Source organism: Cotesia glomerata, linkage group LG8 (genome assembly GCF_020080835.1).
Source record: "Cotesia glomerata isolate CgM1 linkage group LG8, MPM_Cglom_v2.3, whole genome shotgun sequence".
Classification (NCBI taxonomy): domain Eukaryota; kingdom Metazoa; phylum Arthropoda; class Insecta; order Hymenoptera; family Braconidae; genus Cotesia; species Cotesia glomerata.
Genome location: NC_058165.1, coordinates 15,132,145 through 15,156,359, shown reverse-complemented (window position 1 = coordinate 15,156,359; position 24,215 = coordinate 15,132,145). Strand labels below are relative to the sequence as shown.

The following is a 24,215-nucleotide window of genomic DNA, read 5'->3' as shown; positions in this document are numbered from 1 at the left end:
ACTTTAATTTTTCGAGTTTTCTTTTTTCCGTGTACTAGTCGGGCTCATACGAATCATTCGTATACATGTATATGGGTCATTCCATGCCAAATCACCTGATTTTAAAAATCATATTTTTTGATCCGGTTGAATTTTTTATATGTTTTTCTACATATAAAAAGACACCTAGTCCTAAATTTTGAGCCCTAAATTTCCAAGAACCTTGGGGATACGAATTTTTGAAAATCGCAAAAAAATAACGATGAGGTAATTTTCAGAAATTCATAATTCCTGATTAAATTATCGTAATTTCATTTTGTAAGTGGCTATTTTCTTCAGTTTTAAATGTAGTTTTCGAAAAAAAAAAATTTTTTTTACATTTTAACTCAAATTTTGACTTCTTTTGAAGACCGACATTTTTAATTTTCTTGAAAAAAATATATGTTTCACTAGACTGTAAAACAAATTTTTTAAGTCCTTTGTTGAATGAGGATTCAAATATCTTCGATTTTTTAAGCAACTTTTTCGAATTTTTTTAATAAAAAATTCGAGTTTTTTAAGGATTTTTTAATTTTTCACCAAAATTTTAATGTAAATATGGACAAATAATATTTTCCTACTGTGTCAATGATATAAATTGAAACCCTTTATTGATATGTTGCGACAAAAATTTGATGACAAAATATTTTTAACTCAAAAAGCAGACGAGGGCTTAAACAATAAAAATTTTTAATTTTCTAGCTATAACTCCTACAGACTCCAAATTCAGTAAGAGTCTTCCATGTGTGATGTAGAAGTGATCTAAATGAGGATTTTACGACAACCCGATCTTAATAAGGATTGCGGGGTTGGGTATAAGCAATTAAAATTTTTAATTTGCTAGCAATAGTTTCTACAGACTCCAAATTTGGTAGGAGTCTTTTAATTGTCATGTAGAGATTATCTCAAAACGGATTTCAATAAATTCTACTTTTAATAGGGATTGCGGGGGTGGGTGTTAGAATTTTTGATTTCAATTTCCAAACTGTAACTTCTATAGACTCTAAATTTGGTAGGGATCTACGTGTATAATCTTCGTTTCAAGTTCAGCTAAGAATGGATTTTATCAAATTCCAACTCCAATAGAGGTTGCGAGGGCATTAACAATAAACAATTCTTATTTCCAATCAATAGTTTCTGTGGACTCAAAGTTTTCTAGAAATCTTTTATTTATGATGTAGAAATCATCTCGAATAGGATCTTAAGAAATTCCTCCCTCATATAGGAGTGCGGGGGTGTTAATTGTCAAAAAATTCATACTCTTCAAATACAGTGCCTACAGACATAAATTTTAATAGAATCTCGAGAGAAACAGGAAATTTCAGAAATGAGCTCCAGAGTCAACCGATTTATTTATTTTTCTTTCTCAATAATTAAATAACAGATATAAACAAATTTTGCGATAATTGGCTTCATATGCAGGCTGTGTCAGAGTGATAAGTAGAATAGAAAAAATGTGTTTTTTTATAAACTACACAAAAAAAAATTAGGAAAACGGTTGACCCTGAAGGCCATCCCTGCAACTTCCCGCCAAATCTATACCTAAACGCTTGAAATTACACTCATGACGTTTTTGAGCTCTTCGGTTTCTTAAATACAATTTGAGTATTATTTTGAGCTCTTCGAGCTCAAAAAATAGCTTTTTTATGCTTTTGAGCTCTTCGAGCTCAAAAGTTTGATAGAAGTTTGATAAAACACTATTTTTTTAATTTTCAAATCGCAATAACTTTTGAATGAATGAACCGATTTCCACGTGGTTGGAAGCATTTAACGCAGTTTTTTAAGCTTCATAAAGAATCTTAAAGTTTAAATTAATAGAGCGAAAAATTTCGGAGTAATTCCGAAAAAACACTTTTTTCGGTTTTCTTTCGTCAACGATAACTCACGAACGAATCAACCGATTTTGACCGAACTGGCTGCGATCGACGTAGTTTTTTTTATGTTAAAAGCTGATTAGTTTTTGGAATTGATCGGTAAAGTCGTTTAGAGTTATTTAAAAAAAATTTTTTTTGTAGTTTTTTTTGCGATTTCTCAAAATCTACCGGTCCGAATCGTTTCAAAGTATATTCAAAATCTAAGTTTAGTCAAGCCCTTTTGAATGGCACCAACTGCGATCAAATCGGTCAAGTCGTTCAAAAGTTATAAGAGGTTTACATACATCCACACACACACACACACACACACACACACACACACACACACACACACACACACACACACACACACACACACACACACACACACACAGAAACTACAGACACCATCGCGGCAATAGTCAGGGAAGCTTCCTAGGACCTCGAAACGTCGAGATTCGATGAAAACTCGATTTTCGTAAAACGGGGTGAAACAATAACTTCCCGATTCTTGAAAATCTTCGATTTTCCTAGCGGAAAGTTAAAAAAGTTCACTTGAGCCAAGAAAATGTTTTTCTTCCAAATTATTTTCTTGAGCGAAAAAAAAATTTTTTCGACACAGGAAATTTCACTTATTCCAACAAGATTAATTCTCTTGCTTTAAAAAAACGTATCTTGATCCAAGAAAATTTATTTAAGTCCAGAAAATCTTGTTGTCTTGAGAAAATTTCTCTCTTGCTCCAAAAAATTAAATATAAAGATAGAAGTTAATTTTCATTAATATTTTTATTGATTAACATGTCAAATGGGAAGATCAAAATAATATTCCATCATTTTTTTTCATTCAATATGTACCGTCGTCGTCATTGATTGTCGTCGTCATTGATTGTCGTCGTCATTGATTCGTAACGGTTGGCAATAATTCCCCACACTGAAAAAATATCTATACGCATATATGCTGACAAAAATACATATACGTCGCACATATAAAATATATACGCCACATACTTTTTTTTTGTCCCCGTATATGCGGTATATATTTTTTTTCAGTACGGGTCGAGTAGAATAAAAAATTTTCAATTTGGACATCTCTCACTAAAAATTTCAATTAATAATATGTTCAGAAAATAAGAAAAATATACGAAACTATGAAGAAAATTCACATAAAATAAATAATTGTAAGCTCAGACAAACATAATTATAGAAATTTATCCAAATAAAAATTTCTATACATAAACATAATTAAAGATGAAAAATTCCTACATGGTAAATCCCCAGAGAAATAATTTGAATATTAAAAACTATACAAATAAAATATTTCAAATAAATTTGATGTTTCAATTAAAAGAAAATAAATAAAATATTAGTCTCCTTATATGCCGGAAAAAAATGAATTTGCCTAATCATATATAGTTATATATAATCACTTATATATAATTAGACCTGAAAATTGGCCAGATCTAATTATATATAATCATATATAATTAGATATAATTATTTCTATAAAAATAAAAAAAATTCACCGTGAGCGGAGATCGAACCGGGGACCTGACGCTTTAAAGACTAACACGGTATTTTTTTTTTTTTTTTTTTTAAGTTTATTTGCTTTTGTTGGTAAATTACATATGTTTTACAAAGTTCGGCTGCAAATTAACTTAAAAACTAGCCATTATGATATGTTTATATAAGTTTAGTATTAGTCTCCGTGTTGGAGCTGCTCATACCAATCTAGCATGTGGGCCTGGGATTCAGGGCCTTATTATCTCATTGTTTAAGTATTTATATTTTAAATTACCATATAATTTATATTTTATATTTATTAGATTGCGATGGAAAATTAACAAAAACACCCCCGCTTGACAGACTAACACGGTATCTGTTTACCTACGAGACTTACTGGAAGAGTAAAGCTTGAAATACCTACAACTAATACAAATCGAATACATAATCGATTTTTATAAGTTAAATTAATTAATACAGTTCCATTATTTCATCCACAAAAAACTATAGTTTAAAAGATTATTAATCATTGGAGCAGCAGACTCTGAGATGAAAACAGAGAATGTTTTATAGTAATCACAAAATGCATATATAATTATATATGATTCATATATGATTAATATATAATTAGATATGATTCATATATAATTATATGATTCATATATAGTTATATATGATTCATATATAATTATATATGATTTCCATATAGTTACACTGATATTGATAGAAGGATTTGTTTATATTTAATGACCTTTATTAACTGTTAATAAGTGATTTTTTAACATCATGGGATTTAATATATATTTATTACCAGTTAATAAATTATTTATTAAATACGATTTATTAAATGTTAATAAATATTTGTTAACAGTTAACAAATATTTATTTAAAATCAAAAGCAAAAATAGCAATTTTCTTTTGACATTTTTTATAACCCGACAGCTGGAATATCAATCAGATCTGATCAGATATAATCATATATAGCCCTTGATAACTCAGGTCTAATCAGATCTAAACATATATAGATTTATATATAATCATATATAGACCTAGATAACTCAGATCTGATCATATACAGACTTATATAAAATATACATACAATATATTAGTCTATATATGATTATATATATTTTATATAAAAATTTAGATATAATCATATATAATTCTATATATTCAATATATAATAATATATGAATATATATGATTACCATGTTTAAAATTTCCAATAGGATCTCATCAAAAGCGACAAAAGCCACTTAGAAACCCATAAATTTTATTGGTTTCTTAGTGGCTTTTGTCGCTTTTGATGGGATCTTATTGGAGTTTTTCAACAGGGTAGGCAAATTCATTTTTTCCCGGGTAATTACAGTCTTAAAAATAAACAATATCAAACAACTATAGCTCAATATAAAAACATTTACTAAATTATTAGATCATATTATTATCATACAAAATTAAAATTGAAAAGGCCTAAAATTAGAAAATAGTCCATTGAAACAATTCAAATAAAAAAAAAAAACGGAATTATAAAAAGAAGATACAAAGGAAATTAAAAAATAATGACTAACCTAAATTCAGACAATTTGAAATTTATTCACTAGAAAATCATTAGCAAGGAATTGCTTATAATAAATAAAATATTGTTGGTATCTCGATTATTGTTTATTGTAATAAAAAATGTAGTTAACTACGAAATTCTTACCTTTTAAACATTTTTAATGCATTTACATCGTCTTAATTATAAACATAACCTGTATTTTTATTTTTCTTCCTATCATTTAGGTTGTCAAAATACATAATTTACATTTATAACTTACAGTTCTACTAATAAAATAAAAGATGTTCATAACTAACACACCTATTTTGACACGGATGACCCAGTATTTCATATAATAATTTATTCATAATCAATACCCAGTCGATTGTATTTTTAAATAGAGATTTTTAAGTTTTTAATTATATTTTTAATAAAGTTTTTCATTAATATTTAGAAGAAATAAGAAAATATATTCAGTAGCATCTTAACTAATTAATATAAAAGATTGTTAAAAATGTACGGATAAGACCGACACGGTTGGCCCGGTATTATTTTCCAAAAGCACACATGAGCTCATTTTCTTTATAAATCAGGTAATATTTATAATATTTTTGAGCTGTTTCTTCTGAAGAACTTTTTATATTTTCTCCAAAATTTACAGGTGCTTTTGGTGTATTATATACAATAAATATATTTACTGTAGTATATAAATATATTTACTGTAAATATATATTACTGTAGTACTGCAGGATCCGTTGAGGCGATAAGCTTATGCCTAATGTCCCTTATATGATGCATGATTGCAGGCGGATTTTCAGGATCATTGATCGCTGTATACATTGTATATTTTTCAAATTCGTATTTTTCTTCATACCTCTCTTTTACATTATTAATTAATTTTTCGACAATCTTCCTCTCGTTTTCTTGTAATTCTTTTATATGATTAATTTTTTTAATTTCATCAATTACATTTAATTCTTCATTGTCTTCTTTTATTTTTTTTTTATATCTTGCCAGAATTGGACGTACTCTTGATTGTTTTTTTTTTTTGATTCCGTGTTTTGGTGGGGTTGTACATATTTTCCAGTTTGTACAGAATGTAGATCTATGCGTCCCTCTCGCAAAATCATTATAAGTGTAGCTACAAAACATAAATAATTATTCTCAATTACGGAGCTATTTACATTTTTCTGTTGCATTAGTGATGCAGTTACTCGCATTTTAACACTCAGTAAGAAATTTTTCGTCATTGTGTAAAAGTTTTAGTGTAAACTTTAAACATTTTAACGTGTTGATTTAATACGATTAATCATTTATATCGTTCCATCGATCCGCTTTCCGATACAAAAATATGTTTTTCAATATTTGAGTAACACTTTTTTAATGCTACACTTACACAAAGCTGTGTTACTTTACTTCTAAGGTAGCTGTCGCGGTTAAGCCATAACATCGAAAAATTCTAAATTTTTGTATATTCATTAAGAACATGATGATACAATTACCCTTAAAATTTTGTCGAGTAACCGCCTATAACCCGAGATGAATTCAATTAATAGTTGGATATTTAATATTGATTGCATATGCCCAGCAAACGGGGTCGAATTGAGTCGGATTCAACATCCTATCCGCTTTAACACGATTCAATCCAATTTCTGAAATCTTCGGTTTTCAATCCGTCTTAATACGATTCAATTCGATCCGTCAGTGTTCGATAACTATAGTAAAAATTTTACCAACTTCTAAAAGTTCTTCTATACCGGCAACTAAATTAACATTTTCTACTTTATTCAACGACACTGATAATACAGTTAGATGTTATTATTATTGAAAAGTAAATTTTCTTATAAATAATATATATTAATTATGTATTTAAATATTACAAAATAATTTTAAATATTTAAAAATTTTATGATACTAAAATTAGCCGACGTTTATAATTTTTTTTGTCTATTTTTGGTTCATTAAATTAGAACAAAAAAAATTTTTTTTTACATTGCATTTACAGTTTTTCTAATTTTTTATGAATGAAAATTAAAAAAAAATTTTTTTTCAATAATTTTTTCAATAAAAAAAAATTGCAAAAATTTGTAGATGTCAAATAATTAAATTTTAATAAATGTTTTTATTCAGGGTCCTATTTAAATCATTACAGTAAAATGTTATTTAAAATATTTAATTTATTAATAGATAATTTTTATTAATAATAATACACACTTTGTTCATAACTATACAATTAAAAGTAACTTTTTACTATACAATTTAAATAATTAATTAATGTTATTTTAAACTTTGAAATAATTAATTAACGTTATAATTACTAGGTTGTAATGTTATAAAATCAACATTTTCACCTTTAATATAAATGATTTTTCTAAGAACGTTCTCTAAAGACATTGGTACGGCATTAGTTCGTTGTACTTTTACTTTCCATAAATGTGTCATGTTTATACCGTTAATATTTATTTGTTCAGCGTCTATTTTGACAGTTAATAAATTTTTATTATCGCTAAAAAATATTTCTTGAATTCGAGCGAATTCACCGCTTTTAAGTTGTACATAACTATCATCCCATTTGATGCTTTTTTTATAGAACATAGTTGTGTAGATAATTTTTTTATAAACACATTTATTATAATATTTTTTATTTAAAGTACTTTTTGATGATACGCAGTTGGCTTGATTATAAAGTACACCATTACACATAGTACCCGTTAAAGACTCTTCAGTAGTAGAAAAAAGATTTTCACATTTCTAATTGTTATTTTAATATTTTCATCGAATTCTGTTTTCAAACTGTTTATATTAATCGATTTTTTAACAATTTGAAGGTCAACACCTTTAGGACCATTGACAAGCATTTTCAAAAAATGAATATTACCTTCGTGAGGGTATGTATAATTTGCCCATAAAGGGCCACTTTTACGCACCGAATCAACCGCATGCAATAGCAGGTGTACGTTTATTTCCATTATTTAAAAAATTTTTTTTTCCATAAATTATGATTTCATTTCTGCTATCTCCAAATGCATAATTGTCTAATATGAATCTATACATATGAAATACACAATACCCCCATGAAAAAAAAATTTTATAAATATATGTTCCGAAATATATAAAAATATTTTTTTAATATATTATAAATCTATAAAAAATATATAAATTATGTATAGTAAATATATTTTTAATAACTAACTTTTGGCCGATTTCCATATATATTTTATACATTTAAAATATATTTTAGATACGTTAAAAATATATTTTTTTATATTTCAGCTATATTTTTTTTATGTATTTTAAAATATATCTAAAATATATGTAAAAATCGGCGAGAAGTTAGTTATTATAAAAAAATTTTTTTTGCATATTTTTTATATATTTATATATTGTTTATACATTTCATTTTTAATATATTTTAAATATGTTTTTTATATTTCGAAATATATTATATATATTTTTTTTTATGGGAGAAAAACTGCAGCTCCGATTATCATTTAAATTCTACTTTAACCACGGATGATAAATGAGCCGACTAAGTCGGTAAATTGAACTCTGCCTCGAATTTATTCTATCCGATTCAATGCGTTTTAGCACGAAACACTGTGTTAAAAAATCGCATTAAATCGGGTTAGTTCGCATTGAATTTCAATCCGACTTCGATTGCTGGGACTATATAGATATACAATTAACATGAAGGTAATAATTTCAAATCATCTTTCTGAATCAGGGAACTACCTTTTAACACAGATTTGTGTTATTTTCACACAAAACAGTGTTACACACAGATACTGTTGAATTAATACTAAGTTTGGGTAAAAAAAGACGTTAATGTACGTTTTTGAGTTAAATTTGACGAAAAATTTTATACTGTGCAGTGAAAATGAAAATAAAGGAAAATTTTTACAATTTACCAAGAAATTTGTTGCAGTGTGGATGTTTGCCTACTAATCGATTAAGTTGACTGTGGTAAGACTCTATAACATTAGTTGTACGGTCCTCCCCCCTATCGAAATTAGAGATTTGCACAGTTCCTTCTTTGCGTAACCATTGATCATGATAGTACTCGAAGTAGTCGTCAAAAAAATCACCAAAACTTTCTGTCGCTTCTTTTTTAATAGCTTCATACGTTTTGCTAATGCAGTTTGCAGGAAGCAAAGCTAAATATTTTAATAAATTTATTACACAGAAAGTTTCAGGATTTGACCACGTACTCGAGGATGTACTAATTAGTTTTTTGTCCCGTGCATTTTTGACTCGAGCCTATAGGAGATATTATTTATGTAGGTAACTGTATGAACTCAAGAATGAGTAGTTGTGCATGATTAATGTATTGTTAAACGAAATCACTTGAAGATAATGTAAAATGAGGATTTAAAAAGACCATACGGCATTCTAAGTGAAAATAGATTTCTTGAAGCTTAAATTTTGAGTTTTCGTGTAGTCAATTTAGAACTAAAGTTGAGGGGGTTAAACGTGTTGTTCCAAAACATGGAACTATAAGCTTGTCTTTTCTACATTTGTAAATATATCACAGAAATTGGAATACTGTCGTTAAAAATATTTTTTTTTTTTTAAGAAAAGCCCGCAAAGTAGCTTCTTACGTTGTCTATGACTATTAATTTTTATCAAATTGTTAGAAACTTTTGTGAAGCTTAAGTTTTATAGATCAAATTGACCGCTGTGTACGGTATTCGTGGCACGGATGGCACGGCCTTACCATATTTCGGTGAAGTTAGATAATTTTTTATATTTTTTCCAACAATTTCATTCGGTTTTATCTCACTTTGTTATTATATATGTTCCAAATAATCTTATACTTACTTGACTATAATGAAAATAACAAATTCTAGTAGTTATTGCAGGGTAAACAATTTTCAACGCATTCCTCATGGCAATCTCATGGTCCGTTAAACTTTCCCGTGGTTGGAAATTGGGAAATTTACGAGCAAAATACCTGAATACTTTTAAATAGCACTCCTGTGATTTGTTGGTCATCAAAACCCAAAAAATAGGAAAAGCCTGGAAAAAAATTTTGTAATAGTCATCAAAAGCTGTCATTTTCAACAATTACTATATTTGCGGTTACTGTGCGGTAACGGTTATCATAGTAACGATTATTATAGTTATCAATAATACCTTTACACATCCATTCGATGTTACCTTAGCCAAAATGCTTAAAAACTGCATATTGTTATTATTTTGCACGTTTGGCACGGTATCGAATGTCGCGTCAACATAAATGAGACCATCGAATGGACAGAGTTGTTGTACAAATTCTTCATCGAAGAAGTACAAGTTTGTGGCGGTGATCATCTGTTTTTTGTAATTTTGTAATTCAAAACTATCCATTCCAGTACTCAGGCTGTATTCCTGTTGATTGTGTTCATATTTCATGCATTTATTGTTCATGTTCAATGCAAGGAATTCCCCCAATTCTTCCACTGTATCGACATTCACGCCAATGTTCAGCCGTTAAGGGTTCTCTTGATTTAGAATGCGTTGAATTCTACGACGACTCGTTGGATTATACGCCACTGCAGAACTTTCATTACCAATTCTTGATTGTGCATCCACAAGGTTAAGATGTTAGTTAATTTTTTTAATATAGTTAAAAAATCGCATTTAAAAGGTTGATGAGGAAATCGTATAAATCTGCTTGTCAAAAATTTTTAAAAGCAACTGTTCTCACAAAATTCTAAAAAATAGCGCCAAAAGTTCATAATTCCTGTGATTCTTTTACTTGTTTGGCTTCGTAAATGTTTTTAAACGAAGCTTTCTATGAGACAAATAAATTAGCTGTTTACTTCCAATAGTCTTTGCAGGTAATCGATGTACCAAAAAAATTAAAAATAAATTACGTACGATAAGTTAAGAACATGTAGTCTATGCGCTGGTTAAGTCGATAATCGTTCTTTGAAGCTCGCGCGATCATTTTTGATAGTTATTTATTAATTAATACCATTCTATGCTCTGAATCTATACCTTTAGTTAGGCAGAATATTAAATGTATAAATTTATTTCATTGCTAATATTTTTATTGGAGTTAAAACCTACCGTTACATTCACGGTAATCGTGGAACGGATGGCACGGCTTCATTATTTGCCGGTAATTGACATAATTTTTTTTCTACCAACGTTTTTTCAATACATCAAATTTCATGTCATGAATTAGTAAACTTTTTTCCTGAAAGGTTTTTAAGTGTTGCATGACAACAGTAAAGTATCAAAAATTTTTGACAAACATATCTACATGCTGCACCTACCATGCAGCAAAATGTGAAAAGCAGAAAGCAATTATGTGCATCAGTACACTTTTATTAGTAACCCGGGAAAAAATGATCAGACCTGATCAGACATGAACAGGCATGAGTCTTCAGGCCTGATCAGACATGAAAAATGACCATGCCTGATCAGGCCTGATCAGACATGGTCAGGTCTGAAAGCCCATTGTTACTTTTAATAAATTATTTTGCTCAATTTTATGAATATAGTATTTGATAGAGTCATATGCAATTCTCTATAATAAATAAAAATAAAAAAAAATGATTACATATAATTGTACGGCTGTATCACCAGCAGTCACCCATCCAACTACTGACCACGCTCAATGCTGTTTAACTTTGGTGATATCCGTGCGCCTTGAAGTTCCCGCCTGCTGTGCTGCTATCTTATGTGACAACAATTCTATGAAGTACATAACGTATCGAATAAGTTTATCATAAATATAATATAAAAATTGATTTTATAATATATTTTGATAGTCTTAATTTATTTATTTAACCGAATCTCATTATAACATCACATTTATTTAAATAATAAAATAAGTAATGATTTTAATATTAGGCAAAAGCAGAGCAGAGCAAAACATCCCATAGGAAATGTAACAAATTTTTTATTTCAAAATTATTTAAACGTAATGATAAAAATAATTTTGCACTTTTTGTGATGACCAAAAAAATTTTTTTCGTCAAAGAAAAAATTTTTATCACATCTCTGACTATGCAAGTCTGATCAGATCTACCCGGAAAAAAATGATCAGACCTGACCATGCCTGTTCATGTCTGAAGTGTTAAATACGCTCAGGCCTGATCATACCTGTTCATGCCTGTCCATCCCTGTTCATGTCTGAAGCGTTAAATACGCTCAGGCCTGATTATACCTGCAGGTATATTTTATTATTCAATAAATAAAAGTAATTTGATAATCATTGAAAACCTACCGTAGGGTGAATATAGCTTTTCTAGACATGAACAGGCCTGATCAGACATGAACGTGTCTGATCAGGCCTGAACGTATTTAACGTTTCTGAGATAAACAGACATGAACAGGCCTGATCAGGCCTGAGCGTATTTAACGCTTCAGACATGAACAGGCCTGATCAAACATGGACAGGCCTGGTCAGGCATGGACAGATCTGATCAGGCCTGAGCGTCTTTAACGCTTTAGACATGAACAGGTCTGATCAGGCATGGACAGGTCTGGTCAGGCATGGACAGGTCTGATCAGGCCTGAGCGTCTTTAACGCTTCAGACATGAACAGGCCTGATCAAACATGGACAGGCATGGGCAGGTCTGATCAGGCCTGAGCATCTTTAACGCTTCAGACATGAACAGGTCTGATCAGGCATGGACAGGTCTGGTCAGACATGGACAGGTCTGATCATGCCTGAGTGTCTTTAACGCTTAAGACATGAACAGGTCTGATCAGGCATGGACAGGTCTGGTCAGACATGGACAGGTCTGATCAGGCCTGAGCGTCTTTAACGCTTCAGACATGAACAGGCCTGGACAGGCATGCTCATGACTAACTTCAGGCCTGATCATACATGAACAGGCCTGACCAGGTCTAATTTCAGACCTGATCAGACATGAACAGGCATGAACAGGTCTAATTTCAGACCTGATCAGACATGAACAGGTCTGATCATTTTTTCCCGGGAAGCCAGTTATCGTTGTCTTAGACATCCTTAATGTTATCTTTAATTTCAGCATTTATTATGAGTAAATAGAGTACAGATAGGAAAGCTACAGATAGGAAAGCTACATGCAAAAAAATTAATAAGCGTGAATTTGCGTAAGCTATATGATTTTATTATAACATTTTATATTAATCATATAATTTGAATTTCAATAAGCTAAGCGTCATTAAGAATGATATATTAGGGTTACTTCAATTTAGCGGCGTGGTATACTTCTCGCGGCTCCTGTCCTGGAACACAACTCAAATCTCTGATGGTTGAAAAAAAGTTATCAACCGTTTCTAACTCAGGATTTGGATCATGATTGTGTTTGACGTTTTCGGCTGGTGAAAATTTTTTGTCTTGAAAGTATCCGTGGCCTGGACACCTAGGCTTAACGCAATATAGATGGCTACAATAATAAATATTAAATTAAATTTAATGACATAACAATTTGCCAATCTTACACAAAGATAAATATTCCTGTTACATAACATAAGCAATATGAAGTTATAAGATATTGCTTTCTTTTTCTTTCCTTAAATCTGTTAGATATACAATAATGGACAATAATTTATCCCTGCTTGTGTTGCTTTGGTATCGATGAAAGTTTGGATTTATGAAAATTTGTCCAAATAAATATGAAAGTTTGTAAAAATGCTAATGAATCTAAATGAATAAAAGCACAGAAAAATTTCCATATAAATAAATATAAATACAAATGATTATATGTAAACTAGATCATCTGTGCAATTGTACAGTTGTACATATGACCAACTGAACAAATAAAATTCCCTATTTTTAAAAATACGTACAACTAATAATATGTTTATTTGATTTAAATTCCAAAAGTATAAATGGAAAAATGAACATTACTGTAAATGAAAATGTATATATTTAATAGTTAATAAAAAATATCATTTGAATAAATGATTAATAATACAAGTGTATAAAAAAATAAATGATACATTGACTTAATGAATTTATGTATTTAAAAAGATATATCCGGATGTAAAAAAGCTATGATAATTATTTGAACAAAAGAAATTGCGGATAAATAATGGTAATGAATAAATGTAGAAATGATTTTATGAATAAACGACATTATGATCATTAGTATTTTTAAGTTTTTGTATAAATGAATATTTGTAAACATGATGATCTGAACAAATGAAAACTGTCCGAATGGATATTTGAATAAATGAAATTCTGTCCAAGTAAATCAATACAAATGAACATCTGGATTAAAGTAAATCTGTAAAAATGAATATTTGTCCAGAAGTTAAACTGCCAAAATGAATATTTGTCCAAAAGTTAAACTGTCAAAATGAATATCGGTGAAAAAAAAAATTTCCACAATATCTCTCTAATAATTTTATTTCATTAGCATGTTGGAATGTATTAAGAACGAACTTTATAACATTCCACCCTCAAACGAGTGTACGGGGACGTTAAAAATTAAGAGAAATTTAAATGTATAACTTGTATAGGTGTGAAAGAAACGGATTTAATGAGTAGAAATTTCACTCACTGAGTACAGTGCGGGGGCGTTAAATATTTAATAAAAAAATAAAAAATTTTTAACTTACAGCTCCTACAGGTTTGAAAGTTGGATGTAGTTCTCGTTGCATATAAGGGATTTAGAAATTTTTATTTTAAAAAAAATGGCAAGTGGCTGAAAATTTTTTCTAAATGAAAAGTTATAGTTTGCAAATGTAAATTCTGTTTAATTACCGGAATAAAAAAGATTGTATTTAATTAGATACGATTATAGATAATTTATATGGGGCATTTCATGCCAAATCGACCACTTTTGAACCTGACCCTTTTCGATTTTTCTGAAATTTTGGTATCTTTCTGTACCGTATTGAAAATAATTATCTGAATTTTTACAAATTTTTTTACCCAACCAAAAAAAAGTTACGAGTTATTCAAAAAGACAGGTTTTTTAAATACCCACAACTTTTTTGAAAATTAACTTATTGGGATGATTTTTTTTTTTAGAAATTTTTGTTTTTAAATATATTTTTCAGAAAAAAATGAAAATTTTATCTAACTTTATTGGAAAATAATGAAATCTTATCGATGATTGTCACTTTTAATTTTAGTTTTTATTTTTTTTTCTCGGATTTTAAAGTTTTGTAAATTTGCTAAAAAATTTGCAGAGTGGTATAACGAAAAACAAACATTTAAAAAAAATTTTTATTTTTCATTTCTTAAAAAAAAAAAATATAAACAAAAAAAAATACCACTCTGATAATTTCACGACATTCGCAGAAAGTACTGAAGTTTTTTATAAAAAAAAAAAAAAAAAACGAAAATTAATAATGTCAACAATCCCAAAATTTTTTTTTTTTTACAAAAATTTCATAAAAAAAAAACGTTGAATATCAATGCGAATTATTATTTGAATTTTTTTCTGAAAAATATATTTAAAAACAAAAATTAAAAAAAAAATCATCCAAATAAGTTGATTTTCAATAAAGTTATGGTTATTTAAAAAAAAAAAAACTGCCTTCTTTGAATAACTCGTAACTTTTATTTTGGTTGGGTAAAAAAATTTGCAAAAAATTCTGATAATAATTTTCAATACGGTAGAGAAAGATACTAAAATTGCAGAAAAATCGAAAAGGGTCCGGTTCAAAAGTGGTCGATTTGGCATGGAATGCCCCACATATAATTGTATCTCGTCTATTTATAATTGGATGTAATTATATCCAATTATATAAAATCATTCAAAATCATCAAGTAGAATTATATATACATAATTAGATACAATTGTTTAAAATTATATTAAATTTTATATGATTCACCTCCACAACTTAATAAAATTTTATACAATTATATATACTTAGATACAATTGCATAGAATTATATCTAATTACACACCACTGTATAAAATTGTATAAAATTATATATAATGAGATACATTTATATATAATTTAACGGAATTCTCTTCTACGATCTCAGATAATTATATATAACAAGATACAATTTTATATAATTGTGGACAACTCTGTATAATTGTATAGAATGCATGGTCTTGAAACAGACTTCTGCAATTTCATGTAAGTACACATATGTATTTATGTATCTGTTTTAAATTTAACAGGATTGAATATATTGTGATTACTAAGTATAAGACATTCCCTTTTTTTATGTAAGAGTCTGTTTTTCCAATTATTAATAATCTTTTAATATAGAGTATTCTGTGGATTAAATAATAGGAACTATATTAACTTATATAAAAATTAAATTTCACAAATATTAATTATTAGTAAATTTTTCTTTATCTTGAGTTTCTTCATTATTAATCTCTTGTCCTTTTCAAACTGTAAATATTATAAATTTAGAAATAGTATCAGTCACTTTTATTATTATTTTTTATTTTACGTAAGTTTATTTAAAGTGAAACAAATATTAATACAATTTTTTAAACTAATTCTTTTAACGTTGAATCTATTACAATATATAGATAACAAAAATAATAAATTAAATAATAATTATAATGTAAATAAACCATCATAACACAAATCGCAATAATAATATATTATAAGTCTTTTCCTAACCATTGTATTATTTACGTTTTGAAGATATTAATATTTCAATTAATTTTTTTTTAATGTAATTGATAATATCAATTATTTCATATTATGAATTATTTAATGTAGGTAATATTAATTTTTTATTAATTAGGTATTTTTAGACTTTAAACTTAGACTTTAAACTTTTCAATAGACTTTAAACTTTTAACTTTAAACTTTTCAATTAATTAATATTATTAAATATATTGAGTTTTATTTTATATTAGGTTATTAAAATGTACCAGCCAGTCTTGCCTTGCACAATGTTATTTTTTATGTTTGCAGGTTCATTATAATCGCTCTGACCATCAAAAGGCGTTGATTGAAAAACCACATCATTACAGCGAGTTTACTTGTTTCCTGGCATTGTGCAAGGCAAGACTGGCTGGTACATTTTAATAACCTAATATAAAATAAAACTCAATATATTTAATAATATTAATTAATTGAAAAGTTTAAAGTTAAAAGTTTAAAGTCTATTGAAAAGTTTAAAGTCTAAGTTTAAAGTCTAAAAATACCTAATTAATAAAAAATTAATATTACCTACATTAAATAATTCATAATATGAAATAATTGATATTATCAATTACATTAAAAAAAAATTAATTGAAATATTAATATCTTCAAAACGTAAATAATACAATGGTTAGGAAAAGACTTATAATATATTATTATTGCGATTTGTGTTATGATGGTTTATTTACATTATAATTATTATTTAATTTATTATTTTTGTTATCTATATATTGTAATAGATTCAACGTTAAAAGAATTAGTTTAAAAAATTGTATTAATATTTGTTTCACTTTAAATAAACTTACGTAAAATAAAAAATAATAATAAAAGTGACTGATACTATTTCTAAATTTATAATATTTACAGTTTGAAAAGGACAAGAGATTAATAATGAAGAAACTCAAGATAAAGAAAAATTTACTAATAATTAATATTTGTGAAATTTAATTTTTATATAAGTTAATATAGTTCCTATTATTTAATCCACAGAATACTCTATATTAAAAGATTATTAATAATTGGAAAAACAGACTCTTACATAAAAAAAGGGAATGTCTTATACTTAGTAATCACAATATATTCAATCCTGTTAAATTTAAAACAGATACATAAATACATATGTGTACTTACATGAAATTGCAGAAGTCTGTTTCAAGACCATGCATTCTATACAATTATACAGAGTTGTCCACAATTATATAAAATTGTATCTTGTTATATATAATTATCTGAGATCGTAGAAGAGAATTCCGTTAAATTATATATAAATGTATCTCATTATATATAATTTTATACAATTTTATACAGTGGTGTGTAATTAGATATAATTCTATGCAATTGTATCTAAGTATATATAATTGTATAAAATTTTATTAAGTTGTGGAGGTGAATCATATAAAATTTAATATAATTTTAAACAATTGTATCTAATTATGTATATATAATTCTACTTGATGATTTTGAATGATTTTATATAATTGGATATAATTACATCCAATTATAAATAGACGAGATACAATTATATGTGGGGCATTCCATGCCAAATCGACCACTTTTGAACCGGACCCTTTTCGATTTTTCTGCAATTTTAGTATCTTTCTCTACCGTATTGAAAATTATTATCAGAATTTTTTGCAAATTTTTTTACCCAACCAAAATAAAAGTTACGAGTTATTCAAAGAAGGCAGTTTTTTTTTTTTTAAATAACCATAACTTTATTGAAAATCAACTTATTTGGATGATTTTTTTTTTAATTTTTGTTTTTAAATATATTTTTCAGAAAAAAATTCAAATAATAATTCGCATTGATATTCAACGTTTTTTTTTTATGAAATTTTTGTAAAAAAAAAAAAATTTTGGGATTGTTGACATTATTAATTTTCGTTTTTTTTTTTTTTTTTTATAAAAAACTTCAGTACTTTCTGCGAATGTCGTGAAATTATCAGAGTGGTATTTTTTTTTGTTTATATTTTTTTTTTTTAAGAAATGAAAAATAAAAATTTTTTTTAAATGTTTGTTTTTCGTTATACCACTCTGCAAATTTTTTAGCAAATTTACAAAACTTTAAAATCCGAGAAAAAAAAATAAAAACTAAAATTAAAAGTGACAATCATCGATAAGATTTCATTATTTTCCAATAAAGTTAGATAAAATTTTCATTTTTTTCTGAAAAATATATTTAAAAACAAAAATTTCTAAAAAAAAAAATCATCCCAATAAGTTAATTTTCAAAAAAGTTGTGGGTATTTAAAAAAACCTGTCTTTTTTGAATAACTCGTAACTTTTTTTTGGTTGGGTAAAAAAATTTGTAAAAATTCAGATAATTATTTTCAATACGGTACAGAAAGATACCAAAATTTCAGAAAAATCGAAAAGGGTCAGGTTCAAAAGTGGTCGATTTGGCATGAAATGCCCCATATAAATTATCTATAATCGTATCTAATTAAATACAATCTTTTTTATTCCGGTAATTAAACAGAATTTACATTTGCAAACTATAACTTTTCATTTAGAAAAAATTTTCAGCCACTTGCCATTTTTTTTAAAATAAAAATTTCTAAATCCCTTATATGCAACGAGAACTACATCCAACTTTCAAACCTGTAGGAGCTGTAAGTTAAAAATTTTTTATTTTTTTATTAAATATTTAACGCCCCCGCACTGTACTCAGTGAGTGAAATTTCTACTCATTAAATCCGTTTCTTTCACACCTATACAAGTTATACATTTAAATTTCTCTTAATTTTTAACGTCCCCGTACACTCGTTTGAGGGTGGAATGTTATAAAGTTCGTTCTTAATACATTCCAACATGCTAATGAAATAAAATTATTAGAGAGATATTGTGGAAATTTTTTTTTTCACCGATATTCATTTTGACAGTTTAACTTTTGGACAAATATTCATTTTGGCAGTTTAACTTCTGGACAAATATTCATTTTTACAGATTTACTTTAATCCAGATGTTCATTTGTATTGATTTACTTGGACAGAATTTCATTTATTCAAATATCCATTCGGACAGTTTTCATTTGTTCAGATCATCATGTTTACAAATATTCATTTATACAAAAACTTAAAAATACTAATGATCATAATGTCGTTTATTCATAAAATCATTTCTACATTTATTCATTACCATTATTTATCCGCAATTTCTTTTGTTCAAATAATTATCATAGCTTTTTTACATCCGGATATATCTTTTTAAATACATAAATTCATTAAGTCAATGTATCATTTATTTTTATACACTTGTATTATTAATCATTTATTCAAATGATATTTTTATTAACTATTAAATATATACATTTTCATTTACAGTAATGTTCATTTTTCCATTTATACTTTTGGAATTTAAATCAAATAAACATATTATTAGTTGTACGTATTTTTAAAAATAGGGAATTTTATTTGTTCAGTTGGTCATATGTACAACTGTACAATTGCACAGATGATCTAGTTTACATATAATCATTTGTATTTATATTTATTTATATGGAAATTTTTCTGTGCTTTTATTCATTTAGATTCATTAGCATTTTTACAAACTTTCATATTTATTTGGACAAATTTTCATAAATCCAAACTTTCATCGATACCAAAGCAACACAAGCAGGGATAAATTATTGTCCATTATTGTATCTCACATATTGGTGAGAATATTTAAATTATGTATGGTTACCTCAATTGTACTTACATTTTAGTTCCACCCATCGTTCTTTTGGTAACACGATAAGCGTAACCATTAAAGTGCCACTTTACGTATTTGCTTTCTTTTTTTTTTGTTTTTTGTTAAATTCGCACTTTTATTAATTTTAACCCTCATCATCAATTAAATTTAATTTGATATTTAATATGACCAAGAATTTCAAGACACTCAATTTTTAACCTTAAATTAAAGCAATCCAGAAACGCCAAATTTTCTATTTTTCATTATCGATTGATTACTAATCACATTGACCAGTACTGCTTTAAAAAATTTTAATGGAAACTGCCGATTAACGGCGTTGGAGTAGCCCAATCAGGAAGCAAATGTATATTAGTACACAATTTAAAATTTTATTTCACAAAAATTGTTCAAGTCAGAGTGAGTCACATAAATTTTAATTTAATACTTATTTGAATGCCTATAATACTTTTTAAAAAAATAATATCGGATAATCTGTGCCAAGGTAGGTCCGGCGAATTATTAGCTATAATCATTTTTCGTTATATATGTACAACGTGGGTATAAAAGTTTTCAGTAATAGAAAAAAATAAGAAGCAAATAAATACTATTTATCATGAGAACAAAGTCGAAATATTAACTACAGCATAAAATTGTTCAATTTCATAAACAAATTTTAATTTACAAACACATCAGAAATTCTAAAAACTACATAGATTTATTTATTCCGATATTGTTTCCGAAAAATTGTTATACATATATTTATAGCAAAACTGCGACTTACCTGTAGTGATTTTGAATTATTCATATTCGGTAGCCGAATAGTGATCTTCAAGTAGTAAAAGAAAAGTATAATGATAACAGATATGATTAAAATTTCACAATTAAAAAGATATTGATTGTATGAATATTCTTAATTGGAAGAATAACATTTGATATTTATAACAACAAATAGATTTACTTTAATTTAAGGTGTGTTTGGGAGAGACGAGTTTCACCCTGACTCTTTATGACAATATGAATAGAGTATTTATCGTCTCTTCATTTTGATTGTACTACCAGGTCACTTCTGATGAGGTGTTTTCCATAATCGTAAAACACATTACAGTGAAACTGTTTTTGTTCGGATTTTAGTATTTTTTGTAATTATAATAAAAATTTACAATTGGTACCAACTTAAATCTCGCGTTGGCTGCATTTTTTATAGCAAACTATCCTCTTGAAGCTACAGTTTATGTAAAAACAATTCCAGCGCACCCTGGCGAATGTCGATGCAAGTTTTGAAATGTATTTTTTTAACTGTAGTTTCCCATCTATTGGAAGATTACCATGCATTCTCGAATTATTTAGTCTGTGGCATGTCACTTTTTACATAGAAAAAAAGTCAGGATCGAAATTTTTGAGCTTGCTATAGTTTGTGCTGATAAAATTTAATAATTTCAAGTAGATTAATTATTATAATTGAATATAATTAATTAATATCAGTAAAATAAAGCATGAATTACTTTTATAATATAAAATTTAGGAACAAGAAGTACCGTAGAATTAAATAAAATTTTGCAACCTCAAAATACCGTTCTGCTTACAGTAAACATAGTAGGTAGTCTGGCGCTCCGTTTACAACGGATTTGAACGGAACTTGGCGCCAGATTCTACCGAATGTTTATTTGTGATCCCTGCACTTATTTTCATTTCTTCATTGGTCTTATACAAATTAATTATAATTTTTAATAAATAATTCTCGCGTAGTCAAGCCACGATAAGGTAAAAGCCCCAATAGATGATCATGTACCAGTATATGATCACTCCATGTATTTGTATACCTATATTTATGAATATAGATATACAAATACATGGAGTGATCATATACTGGTACGTGATCATCTATTGGGGCTTTTACCTTAAGTGACGTAAAATCTTATTAAAAAATAATTTTATCGAATAAATAGTACATATTTTTTCATTTTTATTCGTAGTGCATCATGCGTTTCAAGGTCAAATTTCAATATTATTGTAAATTTTTCTTTACATTATAATATTGTGCAGGTAAATTTGTTATGTATTGAATTAAATAAATTTCATCTATGGAAAAGTGTGCCAAGGTTGGTTCACAAAATTTATTTAAAATTGCAGTTAACGTTTTATACTAAGCTGATTACGAACTAAAATTAATGTTTTAAAAAATAATACCGAGCTCTTTGTATTAAGATTGATACTGTCAACTTTTGAAAAGCATTATTTAAAAAATTATCAAGAAGAATGATTAATTAAAATAGAATTTTATATTTTATCAAAAAATAAGAAAAGTAACTTGGGAAAATTAGTTACAGTGTATATTTTTTTTAACATGTAGTCTTAACTTTCCAAACTGGATTTGTATTTCGGACAGAAAAAATATATTAAATTTCACACTTTCATTTACGAATTCACTTATTATTTAATCTTTTATAAATTTGTTTATAAACTTTTCACATTTATATAGCTCATCTGAATTTTAAAATTATTTTTCTTACCGTTAACTTATTATTTGATTTCGGCGCCTTTTGTACGAAACCTCGTTACTTTCGCTTAACATAACCTAATATTTTTATTGCTAAATTCTTTTCTCATTAATGTCGATTATTACTTAAAAATAAAAAAAAAAAAATGTCCAGGAATTCAACAGATATACCTGCGAAATTTCATTCGTATGATAAATTGAATAAGTGGTTTGTTAATTATCAACAAAGAAAAGGGAATAAATTCAACGTAAGTATCGAAATAATTGTGTATTTTTGACCATTTTTAATATCATTTTTTATTAACAGGGAGACTTGTCCCGCAAAATTGTGGTTAAGCACGTCACCACATAAAAAAAATCTACAAGTCGATCACTTTAAAGACAAACACAATCATCCACCTACTGTAAGTAATAGGAAGTTTTGTGTTTTTCAGAAAAAAATTACTTTTTTGACATCAAAGTGTACTTATACTCTTCTTTTAAGATTTCAATTAAATAAATTATGATTTTTTCTTTTTCAGATAGTTGGAAAAGATGGACCAGTCAAACATAGGCAACTCCTTCTGGAAGATGTTATTAAGCTTTATAAGAAATTTCAGGCCCAAAAATCAGGCCCTGTAAAAAAAAGTACAGAAAGTAGGAGAAAATCCGATTATGAATTGCAAAGAAGTGGTCATAAGAGCACCGACAAATATGTCAGTATGCAACCTGTTATTGTGTTGAGGCGAGTAAATGATCCTAAAGACATAGAATTTATTAAATTTACAAGCTTTCTTGAGTCGTTAAGACCAAAAGTAGATGTCGAAAGTATTTTAAATAACAAAAGTCTTATAAATCTTCATAACTTATTAAAGATTGATAAAAATAATGTGTCAAAATATAATAAATTTTGACATACGTGAAAAGAAAAAATATTTTACAGAATCAGCGTACATAGCAGTAAATACATTGATGAACGCAAAAACAAAGTCTTAATAATAATTATAAAAAATTCATAATCATTATGTTCTATTTAACTAACGTTCTTGTGTACTGATTTTCTATGCACTTATTGAAAATAAAATCGTAAGTATTTATCAACTAAGACTTTTTATTTAATAATTGGTGGAGAACCTATAATAATGTTTATTTTAAGATTAATACTGGTCTATCTTTGCGGATATATTTTTCAAAATATTTTTTGTTAACTTTGAAATACTCTTTTGACGTTTTTTGGATGTTTGGCTGGCTATCAATAGTGTTGAATTTTGAATAAAAACTATTAGGGCTATCCATGCCAACATAAGCTTCATGAATTAATTACAATATTCAAATCTTATTGAAGACTTGGGTGTGGACTAACTCTGTGTAATTTATTGCAATATCTTTTAAACATCTAAGCCAGGTATTTATCATCCCTACCCCTTCATATTACTACCAGGTCATTTGTGAAAAAGTTTTTCTTTTTAAATGTTCAATAACCCTTCATTTATATTCAATAATTAACCTGTAACTATCAGTTTTTTAGTTTTCAATAATTATTCCGGGCCATCCGTGTGTAGAAACTTTTACGTGAAATTTAAATAATCATCAATTTTAACAATC

General features: G+C 27.2%; 2 long non-coding RNA genes across 2 annotated transcripts in view; both read left to right on the top strand.

The window, feature by feature from the left end:
- LOC123270254 overlaps nucleotides 1-8,251 on the top strand; it is a 28,520-nt gene extending 20,269 nt beyond the window's left edge. Inside the window, exon 3 of the long non-coding RNA XR_006510550.1 lies at nucleotides 8,242-8,251. This is a non-coding gene — a long non-coding RNA (uncharacterized LOC123270254). The remainder of the gene's footprint in view (nucleotides 1-8,241) is intronic.
- Nucleotides 8,252-8,380: 129 nt separating this feature from the next.
- Nucleotides 8,381-23,711, top strand: LOC123270253. The gene is made up of 4 exons (XR_006510549.1): nucleotides 8,381-8,871; nucleotides 22,786-22,879; nucleotides 22,939-23,035; nucleotides 23,153-23,711. It is a non-coding gene; the product is annotated as an uncharacterized LOC123270253 (long non-coding RNA).
- Nucleotides 23,712-24,215: the final 504 nt, after the last annotated feature.